This window comes from Glycine soja, chromosome 6, assembly GCF_004193775.1.
Source record: "Glycine soja cultivar W05 chromosome 6, ASM419377v2, whole genome shotgun sequence".
Classification (NCBI taxonomy): domain Eukaryota; kingdom Viridiplantae; phylum Streptophyta; class Magnoliopsida; order Fabales; family Fabaceae; genus Glycine; species Glycine soja.
Genome location: NC_041007.1, coordinates 40,498,083 through 40,511,005, shown reverse-complemented (window position 1 = coordinate 40,511,005; position 12,923 = coordinate 40,498,083). Strand labels below are relative to the sequence as shown.

The 12,923-nt window shown below is 36.5% G+C and overlaps 1 non-coding gene across 1 annotated transcript; it reads right to left on the bottom strand.

Moving 5' to 3' along the window:
• Nucleotides 1-12,600: 12,600 nt before the first annotated feature.
• Nucleotides 12,601-12,707, bottom strand: LOC114417565. The gene has a single exon (XR_003667826.1). It is a non-coding gene; the product is annotated as a small nucleolar RNA R71 (small nucleolar RNA).
• Nucleotides 12,708-12,923: the final 216 nt, after the last annotated feature.

Below are 12,923 nucleotides of genomic sequence, written 5' to 3'. Positions count from 1 at the left end.
TTACACCCTGTTGAGCCTAATGTAATCAATTGTCCTTAAAACTTGAGCCGATTGAAATTAATGGCCAACTTATCTTAGGTTGTAGGAGAGCACGGGCCAAGACAAATTTATCCCTAATTTGGGGGAGGAGAATCATTGGGTGAAATTTTTTTTTTTAGGAACATTAATAACAACACACACTCAAATGTAAATTGTGACCAATTACTACAATACCAGTGTAATCCAGTTAGTTTTAAAAAACTATTTCAAATAAAGAGTTAATAGCAACTAGGTGCCAAAGATTTTGTGTGCTATTAAGAATAGAAGGCAAGAAAGTTGGGGGCTGTGAAATATAAATCCATGAGTTATCAGGAAAAATATGAGGTAGGTGCTTTCTTAGAACCTAACTTTGATTCCAAAGAAAAACCATGAGTTCTTTGTAGCCCAGCCACGTTACAAGCCTAAAAAGCCCTTAGTGATCCAGAGTATGTATGTATGATTGCCTTAACTGAGAATAAGTGCAAAGTTGGGAACATTAGTTCATTTGTTGAATTTAAAAACATTCTCAGTTGAGACACTTGTGCGCTGAGGGAAATAATAGCCTTGTGAGGAATGAAGTGTTGTAATTCTGCCTTGATGAAGTTTTTATTTGCTAACCTTTTTCATCTCCATGTTCATTCTTTCATGCGTTCGTCACAAGATCAAGACAAATGCAAGCTCAGGGTCATTCATTGAAAGGTTTGAAATGGTTCGCAATTATCTCATGTGTCGGTAAATTCAGAACTTGTCTTTTGCCTAGGGACAAGCAAAAATTTTAATTTGGGAGAGTTGATAATTGCGAAATTTGAGTTAAATGGATAGTCAATTTTGGCAAAGAATGATTACAACTTTTTCACTTTAACGTTGTTTTTAATGAAATAATGAAGAAATTAATATCATTGTAATTTTTTACCAGTAGGATTCAAAAGAAGAAAATTTCAAGTGCTTTTGAGGAAAAATGATGCAAAAACTTGAAGAAAAAGCTTTGAAGAAAAAAGTTAAAGATTGGGAAAACTCGTTTAGCGCAAAAGACAAGCCCAACGTGTCTCCTTGCTTATCGGCTAACTCACGTTTAGCGCAAAGAAGATCCTCGAGAAAGTCCAAAGGCGCGCTTTGTGCGAATCCCGTGCTAAGCTCGTGATCACGGCCATATTCGCTAAGCCCAAAAGGCCCTCTTAGTGCAAGGTCACGTGAATTTTAAGCTACCTTAGGCCTATAAAAGGAGTAGGAAGCAAAGGAGAAACGCACACTAAGACTTAGAGCTCTCTAATGAATACATTCTAAGACTGAGTATCTCAAATAGGGGAAGCCCTCTTTCTATGTCCATTATCCTCTTCTCTTCCTTTATCCATCCCTTCTCTTCTTCTATCAACATCAGTCCCTAAAGTGTAAAACCTTCCATGGCAATCAGAGGCTAAACCCCCATTGTTGGAAGCCTGGCAGGCCAACTCTTGTAGTGTAATTATGTCCTATTATTTATTTAATGCAATCCCATTTTTATTGTTTTTTTTCTATGCTTCATTGTTTATTGATTATGGTCTGGCCATCCATGTTCATGTAATGTTTAAGGGATAATGCATTGAAAAACAACTATTTTCTAAGAACTGGGAAAGGGCATCTAAATGAAATCATTGCTAAAAATAGATTGGTATTTGTTTAGTCTATTTTATGCATCTTTAATCTGAATGCAATTTATTGTTTTTATCTTCACAAAGAAATTTGGGAGAGAAAAATAGATAAATTAGGCTCTTCATGCAGGAAAACAAAGATAGAGTGTCATAGTAGATGTGGGTGGAAATTAGGATAATATTAGATAAAGAAAATCACAAGTAGTTTTGGCGTGCTAGGTCCCAACATAGTTAAATTCTTCATTTATCTTTAAGCATCATTATCTTTATCTCCTGCATTTCTTATCATTTACTTTAAAATCTCTGATCTATTTTATCTTCTATTTTTTATCTTTAAATCTCTTATCTCTTTAAATTTTTATCTTATCTCCTAATCTTCTATTTTAAATTTATTATCCTTCTTATCCCTTACTTTGTTTAAATTCTACATTTAAATTTCTTATCTCTTGCTTGTAAATTGAGTTTGCATCAATCTAAGTACAAACAAAGTCCTTGTGGTTTTGACACTCAGACTTTTGAGTACTTTACTACTTGAGACAAATTGGTGCACTTGCCAATGAGTTAACGTAGCACCTTAGTAGTTGTCCTATCCCCACTATAGTGTTCGCCACAAGGAGAATTGTGACAGTGCCCTAATATACTTCTAGCTTCTTCCATGGTAATACATCTTCTCGATAGATTTCCGCTCCAATCTTGAATAAGTGGGGATCATCACAGACATAGAAACGAGCATCATGGAGGAACTTCTTCCAATGATTCCAGTTAAAGTCATTTGGAATGATACCTACAACTTTGTAGTTGGCCATATCTACGAACCACAACCTTTCATGCACATGTAGAAGGGATTCATCAAGAAAATCATCTCGAATTTCTAGCTCCTCTTAAGTTACTTCTTCATTGACTAACCTGGAGAAGTGGTCAACCACTACATTCTTATTTGTAATCACTATATCCAACTCTTGAATCAAAAGAACCTATCTAATCAGCCTTGGCTTTGAATCTGCGTTTGTGAAAAGGTATTTGATTGATGCATGATCAGTAAAGATAATGACCCTGGAGCCCATTAAGTACGATCGGAACTTCTCTAAGGCATAGACAAAGGCCAACATCTCCTTCTTAGTAGTTGCACAATTTAGTTGTGCATCATTCAGGATCTTGCTAGCATAAAAATGGCATGGAATGCCTTCTCTCTCCGTTGTCCAAGAACTACCCCTACTGCATAGTCACTAGCGTTGAACATGAGCTCAAACTCTTTACTCCAGTCAGGTGCCACTATTATTGGAGTGAAAACTAGACTGTTCTTCAGGGTCTGAAAGGTTGTCAAGCATTCTTCATAAAGCTTAAACATTACATCTTTATTCAGCAAATGGCTCAAGGGTCTAGCAATTTTGGAGAAGTCCTTTATGAATCGCCAACAGAATCCTACATGTCCAAGAAAACTGTGGATGCCTTTCACATTGATTGGCGAAGGCAGCTTTTTAATGACATCAATCTTTGCTTTGTCCACCTCTATCCCTTGAGCTGAGAACTTGTGGCCTAACATTATTCCTTCTTTGACCATGAAGTGACCCTTTTCCCATTTCAGCACCAGATTTGCTTCAGCACAGCATCTTAGCAAAAGCTCTAGATTGGTCAGGCAACAGTCAAAGGAAGAACCAAAGATGGAGAAATCGTCCATAAAGACTTTGATGCACTTTTCCATCATGTCAGCAAATATAGCTAGCACGCATCTCTGAAAAGTGGCTGGGGCATTACATAAATTGATCTGATAAACTTCTGTAAGCAAAGACTCCAGAAGGGCATGTAAATGCTATCTTCTCTTGGTCCTTGGGGTCTACTATAATCTTATTTTACCCTAAATAGCCATATAAGAAACAATAGAAGGCTTGGCTCGCTAACCGCTCCAGCATCTGATCTATGAATGGCAAAGGAAAATGATCCTTTTTTGTAGCATCATTGAGCTTGTGGTAGTCTATGCACATCCTCTATCTAGTGACAACATGAGTTCGAATGAGATCATTCATTTCATTGTGGACAACAATCATTCCTCCTTTCCTAAACACCACTTGTACTGGACTCACCGAAGCACCATCAGAAATAAGGTAGATAAGTCCAACCTTAACTAACTTGAGAAATTCTTTTCACACCTTCTCTTTCATGGATGGATTAAGCCTCCTCTACGACTATCTCACCGGTTTGTACTCTTCTTCCATCATAATCTTGTGCATGCAGTAGGAAGGACAGGTTCCCTTAAGATTGGAAATATGTCACCCAATAGCTTATTTGTGCTTTCTAAGAACCTCTATTAATTGTGCTTCTTTATCTGATGATAAGTCATTACTGATCACGACTGGCTTGGCTTCATTTTCCTCCAGAATGACGTACTTCAGATACGTAGGTAGAGCTTTCAACTCCACCTTAAGCTTCTCAGTTGGGCTATCTTTCTTTAAATCTTCAAAGGCCTACTCCCCTAAGGGAACCTCCTTGAATCGGTCTAAGTCTTCCATGCAGTCTCTGAGATCCTCTTCTTCCTCATTAGTCAAGCAATCAGCAACATTTATAAGGGCCTTCTCAAACAAGAAGAGAATGGTCAGCTGCTAAACAGCGAGATCATTTTCTTACTCTATTCCCTCCACCTTGAAGCATGTCTTATTGTCACAGGGATGCTTTATTGCTTCGAATAGGTTGAAGGTGACTTTTTGATCCTCCACGTTCATCTCCAAGTTTCCATTCCCCATGTCCACAACAATTTTGCAGCAAGCATAAATGGGGGGCCTAGTATTAGAGGAATATCAGTGTCATCTTCTAAATCCATGATCACAAATTCCATCAAAAAAGTAAATTGGCAGACCTAAACAAGGACGTCTTCAACTACACCATATGGTCTCGTGATGTAGCGGTCTGTTAGCTGAAGCGTCATCCTAGTGGAAGCAATTCTCAGATTCCCAATCCTCTGACCATAGATAGGAGCATCATATTGATGCTTGCCCCCATATTAATAAGAGCTTTACCCACAAACACCTCTCCAATAGAGCATGGGATGGTTACATTACCTGGGTCTTTGAATTTCTGTGGTAGAGTCCTCTAAATCACAACATTGTAGTTTCCTTCCACCATGATGCTCTCATTGTTAATGTATTTACCTTTCTTCGTGAACATGTCTTTCAGAAACTTTATATAGATAGGCATTTGCTGTAAGGCCTCTCCAAATGGAATGATGATCTCTAGCTTCTTAAATATATCAAGGAAACGAGCAAAGTATCTCTCCCTCTCCTTCTTTGACGGCACCAAGGGATATGGGATGTCCTTCACTAGGACTGCGGGTATTTCCTTCCTTGCCTCCCTAGCTAACTGACTCTTGGTCTTAGTGGTTAAGACCTCATCACCACTCTCCTTACTCTTATTTTTTTCTTTTTCACTTTCTTCTCTCTTTTTATTCTGTCTTTCCTCATTAACCACATCCTCCAATACCCTTTTTGGCTCTCTTCTCTCTCCTCTGCTTCTTGTGAGAACCGCCTTGCATTCTTCCTTGTGATTCTTCTCAGTGTTGGCCACAAAACTCCCTATGGACCTTTCAGCCAGTTGCTTAGCTAATTGGCCCACTTGTACCTCCAAATTCTTGATAGCTGACTTCATGCTCTTGTGGTGTGACAAGGAAACCTACATAAATTGAGTTAGAGTGTCTTTTAGCTTGGTGGTCCTCTTGTGGAAGCAAATCTTCATGATGAATCAAAAATGATTCATAGGTGTTTTGATGATAACAATGATGACAACAAAAGATGATGACAAAGGTGATGAAAAAAAAGCTCAAAAGATCAAAGAACAACTCAAGTGAATCAAGAACAAGTCAAGAGTTCAAGAATCAAGAAGAATTCAAGACTCAAGAAGAAAGCCTACAATCAAGAATCAAGATTCAAGATTCAAGATCTCAAGAATCAAGATCAAGATTCAAGACTCAAGATTCAAGAATGAAGAAAAGACTCAATCAAGATAAGTATTAAAAAGTTTTTTCAAAACTTTGAATAGCACATGAGTTTTTGACAAAACCTTTACCAAAGAGTTTTTACTCTCTGGTAATCGATTACCATATTGTTGTAATCGACTACCAGTAGCAAAATAAGTTTGAAAAAGTTTTCAAACTAAATTTAAAACGTTCCAAATATTTTCAAAAGGATGTAATCGATTACAATGTTTTGGTAATCGATTACCAGTGTCCTTGAACGTTGAAATTCAAATTTAAATGTGAAGAGTCACATTGTTTCACTCAAAAGCTTTGTGTAATCAATTACACTTATTTGGTAATCGATTACCAGTGTTTGTTTCTAAAAAATCTAAAGATGTAACTCTTCAAAAAGGTTTTGACTTTTTCAAATGGGTTTTAAGTTTTTCTAAAAGTTATAACTCTTCTGAATGGCCTTCTTGACCAGACATGAAGAGTCTATAAAAGCAAGGCTTTGTTTTGCATTTTTAATAAATCTTTCTAACAACAATCTTGAATACATTTTGCTTTTCCAATCAATCCTTTACAAGCCTTGAAATCTCTTTGAACTTCTTCTTCTTCTTTGTACCAAAAGCTTTCTGAAGTTTTCTGGTTTTCTAAACCTTGAAAACTTGTGCTATTCATCTTTTCATTCTCTTCTCCCTTTGCCAAAAAGAATTCGCCAAGGACTAACCGCCTGAATTCTTTTTGTGTCTCTCTTCTCCCTTTTCCAAAAGAACGAAGGACTAACCGCCTGAATTCTTTTGTGTCTCCCTTCTCCCTTGTCAAAGAATTCAAAATGAAACAGTCTGAGAATTCTTTTGATTCTTCCCTTTCCCTAATACAAAAGTGTTCAAAGGACTAACCGCCTGAGAATTCTTTTGTATCCCCATTCATAAAGTATCAAAGGTTTAACAGCCTGAGATCTTTGTCTTAACACATTGGAGGGTACATCCTTTGTGGTACAAGTAGAGGTTACATCTACTTGGGTTTGACTGAGAACAAGAGAGGGTACATCTCTTGTGGATCAGTTCTAGTGGAGGGTACATCCACTAGGTTCAAAGAGAACAAAGGAGGGTACATCCCTTGTGGATCTTTGCTTGTAAAAGGATTTTTACAAGGTTGAAAGAAATCTCAAGGACCGCAGGTCGCTTGGGGACTGGATGTAGGCATGGGTTGTTGCCGAACCAGTATAAAAACTCTTGTGTGTTTGTTTCCTTCTTCCCTACTCTTTTACTTTCCGCTGTGCATTTAATTTTCACTTTTACTTTCTGTTAAGTTTCTCTTCTACTCCTCATTCTTTTAACAATTTAGTAAAAGCCTTAAAAGAGTAATTTTTTAATTAGTAAAGGTTTAGGATTAATTAATTCAACCCCCCCCCCCTTCTTAATTATTCTGAGGCCACTCAATCCAACACCTCTTATAGAGATTAGGCCCTTGGTTAGGAGGTCGGATGGATGGATGACTTTGATCATTGTTGAAATTATTCCAAGGATGGGATCTCCAGCCTTGGCCTCGAGAGAAATTTCCCCCTTGATTGTATCCAGGAGGCCCTCCTTGATGGAACCCTTGACAGTTTGGATTGGCCATGTAGTTGACTTCTTTGGATGCATCGTCTTGGGCCATACACATGCCTGACTCATGGGCCCCTCCACAAATGTTGCATCTCCCACTTTCCATGACTGAAGGATGAGCAGGTTGCACTACATGCAACTGTTAAGGAAGCTTGTTCAAGGTCTCTGTTAAGGTCTTGATTTTCTTGGATAGGAGCTTCTTTTGAGCTAGTAATGCATCTTGAGAAGTGAGCTCAAGAAGACTCTTCTTTGTGGGTGTGTAATCTTGATCATGAAGAATGGTGTCATCACTGGCTGCCATGTTTTCAATCAACTCCATAGCTTTATTAGGTGTCTTCAATTTGATCTTTCCACCAGCAAAGGCATCGAGAAGCTGCTTAGAATGGGGTTACAAGCCATCAATGAATATGTTTAGCTGAATTGGCTCACTCACTCCATGGATAGGAGTCTTCTGGGGTAAACTGTGGAGGCGGTCAAGAGCATAACTCCATGGATAGGAGCCTTCTGGGCATATAGATCTTCATTCGATAGCCCATGAAAGAGATTGCCTTGAACTAGTTAGATGAGGGAATATGGATAACTGATGTTGGCAGCTTGAACTTTAAGTCAGGCTATGCTTGTGAAGTACTAAGGTGTAGAGGAACTAGAGTACTCCTCTAGAGTGATCCTCTGTGGTTGATCCTCTTCCATGATGTGTTCTTCAAAATTTTGATGTGGGTGGATCATAGGGAAAGAGGAAGATGGTATAGAGGATGACGGTCCTTGATTGGCCCGCACCTCTTGTTATTCTCTCTTTCTTTTTGCGACATTGTTTCTTCTACAAGTTGCTTCAATCTCTAAATCCAAAGGAGCAAGATCATTTCCTCGCATACAAGAAAACAACTACCATACAGGTTATCACAGAATAAAAATTAAAAATGAAGAGTGGATAAAGAAAATTGAAATATTTTTATTTTTATTTTTATTTTTGAAAATAAAATTAAAAAATAAAAATTAAAAAATAATTGCTTTAAAAATTTAAATATCCAAATTACCAAGTACAAAGAACAAAGTCCCCCGTAAACGACGCCAAAAACTTGTTGAGCTATTTGCAAGTGCACCAAATTGGTCCCAAGTAGTAGAGTTAAAACGGAAGTCCAAGAGTCCAATCCATAAGGACTTTGCAACTGCAAGTTGGACTTCTAATGAATATATAATTTTTCAAATAATAATTAAGTTGGTTTAAAATGTTGTGAAGAAAACAGAAAAATAAATTGACATAAAATTAAATTAAAATAAACAAGGGAAGAAATTATACATGAATTTAAATTAATTAATTAAAAACCAAAAAGATGAGAAAAACTAATATTATAGAAGTTAAATTTAGAAGATGAGAATGTTAGGAACTTAGCCTTCCAAAGCTACTCTTTGATGTAATATTAATGAATTTTCTCTATTTATAATTATTCCAATTTACACTTGCATCTGTTTATATACTCTAACCAAGATTCCTCGAGTGAAAGAGCCTAATTTAACTACTTTCTCTTCAAAATTCATTTGCAGAGATAAAATAGTAAATTGTATTAAGAATAGAGATGTATAACAGGCTAAACAAAATGAACTTATCCCTAGTGAAGACTTTATTTAGATAATTTTTCCCAATTCTATTAGAGAATAATGTTTTCCAACGCTACCCCTAAAACTTACCATACAAATGGGTGATTAAGCTATAAACAATATCATTAAGCACAAGAAAGGATAATGCAAAATATAAAATAGTAAATAGATAGGAAGAGAAATTACATCAAAAGTAGTTGGTTGTCAAGTTCTCAACAAAGGGGGGTTTTAGCCTCTCATTGTCATATGAGGCTTTACAACTGCAAGAAGGGAATATTAAGTAAAGGGGGAAATTGAGAAAAGGAATGGAGGGACGAACTGGCTTCTAATGCTTGCTTCTCCTTCTTCTAGTATTTTCCTTCTATAAGAAATTCTATTCTTTATCATTTTTTGTGTGTTTTTTCCTTCTTCTCTCTCCTTTTTTTTGTAGGTGCAGATTAGCATGGTTTTCACGCAACCTTCGCACTAAGCATGCTTAGCGAGTATGGCGGTATTCACGCTAAATGTGTGCCTCGCGCTTAGTGCGCCTTCACTTTCTTGAACTAGCCTGTTTTCCTAAATTAGTCCTGCTTCGCGACGCCAAGCGTGTTGTGCCCGCTGAACCTGTGCATCACGCTAAGGGCCTAGGACATGCTAAGCATGTATCTTCAGATTACCCATTTTCTCTTTTGGGCTTTACTTTACTTTTCTGCTCCAATTTTTTACTAAGTATCATAAATTCATCAACTTTTAATATTTTATTTACAAAAACTTAAATGATGTTAAAATTCCAATTTGCACAAAAAGGAAGAAATAAGAGAGAAAAATAACTAATTCCTGTATAATTTAATCACAAAATATACCTATACATATTAGTTATCATAATAACAACATTATATTAAAAGATAGTTTAGAATCATTACATCAAAGAGAGTTTGGTTTGCAGAGCTCCCAACAACGAGTGGTTTTAACCTCTCATTGTAATGAGAGACTTACAATAAATAAAGGTGGGACGAAAAGTGGATTGAAATAGAATGGCCAGAGCTTCGGAAAAGGATTTCCCTTGCACTAGTTGTTTGTTTTCCTATGCTTCTCTTGGCTTTCTTTCCTGATAAGGAAAAATATATGTTTCCTTTCCTTTTGTATGCTTCACCAACTAATTGGCCAATCAGAACTCTCTTGTACACTTAGTGCAACTCTCACGCTGAGCGCCAATGTCTAGCTAGATCAAGTGGTCACGCGCTAAGCACAGGATGCGCGCTTAGCGCGCTTGCTCGTGACAGTTGTCTTCCAATTTGTTTCCTTGTGATGTATCATCATTTTCTTCTATTTCTTAACCCTTTTTGTCACCATTTTAATTACTGATTAGCCTTAATTTTCAAATTAATTATGCAGTTTTATCATCTGGGCCTACTAGATTAATTTTGTGTTTTTAGTTTAATTTCAGGAAAAGTATAAGCAATTGGACTTGAATCCAGAATTGGGCTTGGACTTGAAGAGTGCAGACTATTTTATTCTACCAAATCTTATCTTATCTAGATTTTATTTCATCTAGATATTATTTCATCTAGATTTTATCTTATCATATCTAGATTTTAACTCATCTAGATATTATTTCATCTAGATCTTATCTTATCTTATCTTATCTAGATTTTATTTCATCTAGATATTATTTCATCTAGATTTTGTCTTATCTTATCTTATCAAGATTTTATTTTATTTATGGGCTTGGGCTTAAAACAGATTTGTAAGTTTTGAGGCTGAGAACATATATAACAGCACCAAGGTTCTAGTTTGAGCTCTCTCTCTCTCTCTCTCTCTCTTCGTTTTTAGTCACTTTTCGTTTTAGGGAGAAAGAATAATTTTAGGTTTTGCAATTCCAGTTTTTACTATTCATGTAACAATAAATTTTGTTTTCTGCTTCAATCTACAATTTTGTTTCTACTAATTAATGGAAGACTAAGTCTCCAGCGTTGTTTTCTCTTGAGGATCAAGCACAACTCTCTTTGAGGTTTTATTATTACTATTGAATTCTGATCAGTTTTTCCTCTTCACCAATTACTCTATATTTGTTGCTATTAATCCATGCATGCTTAGTGCTTGATTAATTGTCTCTGTGCTTAATTTACGTTCATGCTTAATGATCAGTTCGTTCATGATTAATTGGTGTATGTGTTGTTTAATCACATAATGAATGTCTTATGTTAAATTTCGCTTAGTAATTTAATTTAGGGTTGGATTAAGTGGTTGAACTGATATAGGATAAATTCTCGTAACCTAGGATAAGAGACTTGCTTGTGAATCAAGGGGAAACAACGTGTTTTAATTATGATATTTTCTAATAAAATTTGCTCGCTATTAATTTACAAAAACAAACAACCCCCCCCCCCAATTCATTACTATTTTATTACTATCTGTTATGAACGTTTGGTTGACCATTGTTCATTGGGAGACGACCTAGGATCACTTCCTAGATACTGCATTTTTAATGTTTATTTGATTCGGGTACGACCTCGATCAAATTTGGCGTCGTTGCCAGGGAGCAGTGGGCCAAAGGTTCATAATAGTGTTTAGTTATCTCATTTCGTGTAGTGTTCTGTTTTGCAATTCAGTTGCAATCTCTGTTTAGCGACTGTTTTAGCGACTGATTCAGCCATTTATTTTGCTGTGAACAGTGTTGAACAGTGATTAGCGACTGGGAATTAGCGACGGATTTTGCAATTTAATTAATGATTTTTGTTTTGATAGTTAGAGTTGTTATTTTTGGCAGAAGTTTTGTGTGGTAGCTTCTTTTTATCCATATTTTGTGTGAAAAATACCAGGAGCACTTGGTGTGGCATTATTTGAGAGAGACAAAAATTTATGGAACTTGTTTTTAGTAAAACTTAAAACGGTCATAACTTTTGCTCCGGGTATCAAAACGACTATTATTATATATGCATTTGGGGTAGAAAAAAATTTTCCATACTGTAGCAACTTGCTAAAGCTGGTTGGGGACTCCCAAACTCCTAAAATCATCCGTTTACTAAGTTTCTTTTTTATTTTTTAAGTATTATTGTCTTATTTTTCTAAACTTTGCTTAGGTAGTTTTCATAGTTATACTTTTAATTTTTGTTTGAAATTTTTTGTGCTATCTTTTCATGATTTTAGGGTGTTCCTCACAAAATTTCAGCTTATTTTGATATTATTTGAGTATAGCTGTAGTTTTACCCCCTTGTTAGGTATTATTGAGAAACACATTATTTGCTGCATATAGTGCATGACTAGGGGTAATCCAGGTGATTTACAATCCTTTGATCCTGAAATAAATAGAACCTTTCATAGATTAGTTAGGCATAGTGTGCATCTTGGTCATTCTGTGCATTTTGAGCATTCCGAGCATTATGTTGAGGGTGATTGTGAATATTCTGATTTTGAGCATTCCACTACTAATTTTTATACTGAGAACATGGCTCAACCTCCATCTCGTGAGAGGACTCTTAGGGAGATGGCTACACCTGATTTCACTTATGAAAGCTTGTGCATTCAATATCCTGATGAGGGTGTTCCATATGTTCTCAAGACTAGACTAATACATTTGCTGCCTAAGTTTCATGGTCTTGTAGGTGAAGATCCTCATAAGCATCTTAAGGAGTTCCATATTGTTTGTTCCACCATGAAGCCCCCTGACGTCCAAGAAGATCATATCTTTCTAAAGGTTTTTCCTCATTCTCTGGAGGGAGTGGAAAAAGATTGGCTCTACTACCTTGCTCCCATGTCTATTTTCAGCTGGGATGACCTTAAGAGGGTGTTCTTGGATAAATTCTTCCCTGCATCTAGGACCACTGCCATCAGAAAAGACATTTCAGGCATCAGGCAACTTAGTGAAGAAAGCTTGTATGAGTACTGGGAAAGATTCAAGAAATTGTGTGCAAGCTGCCCTCACCATAAGATTTATGAACAACTCCTTCTTCAATATTTCTATGAGGGACTTAGCAACATGGAGAGGAGTATGATTGATGCTGCCAGTGGTGGAGCTCTTGGTGATATGAACCCTGGTGAGGCTAGGAATTTGATTGAGAAGATGGCTTCCAACTCCCAACAATTCAGTGCAAGAAATGATGTTGTTGTTCTTAGAGGAGTCCATGAGGTGGCCACGAATTCATCTTC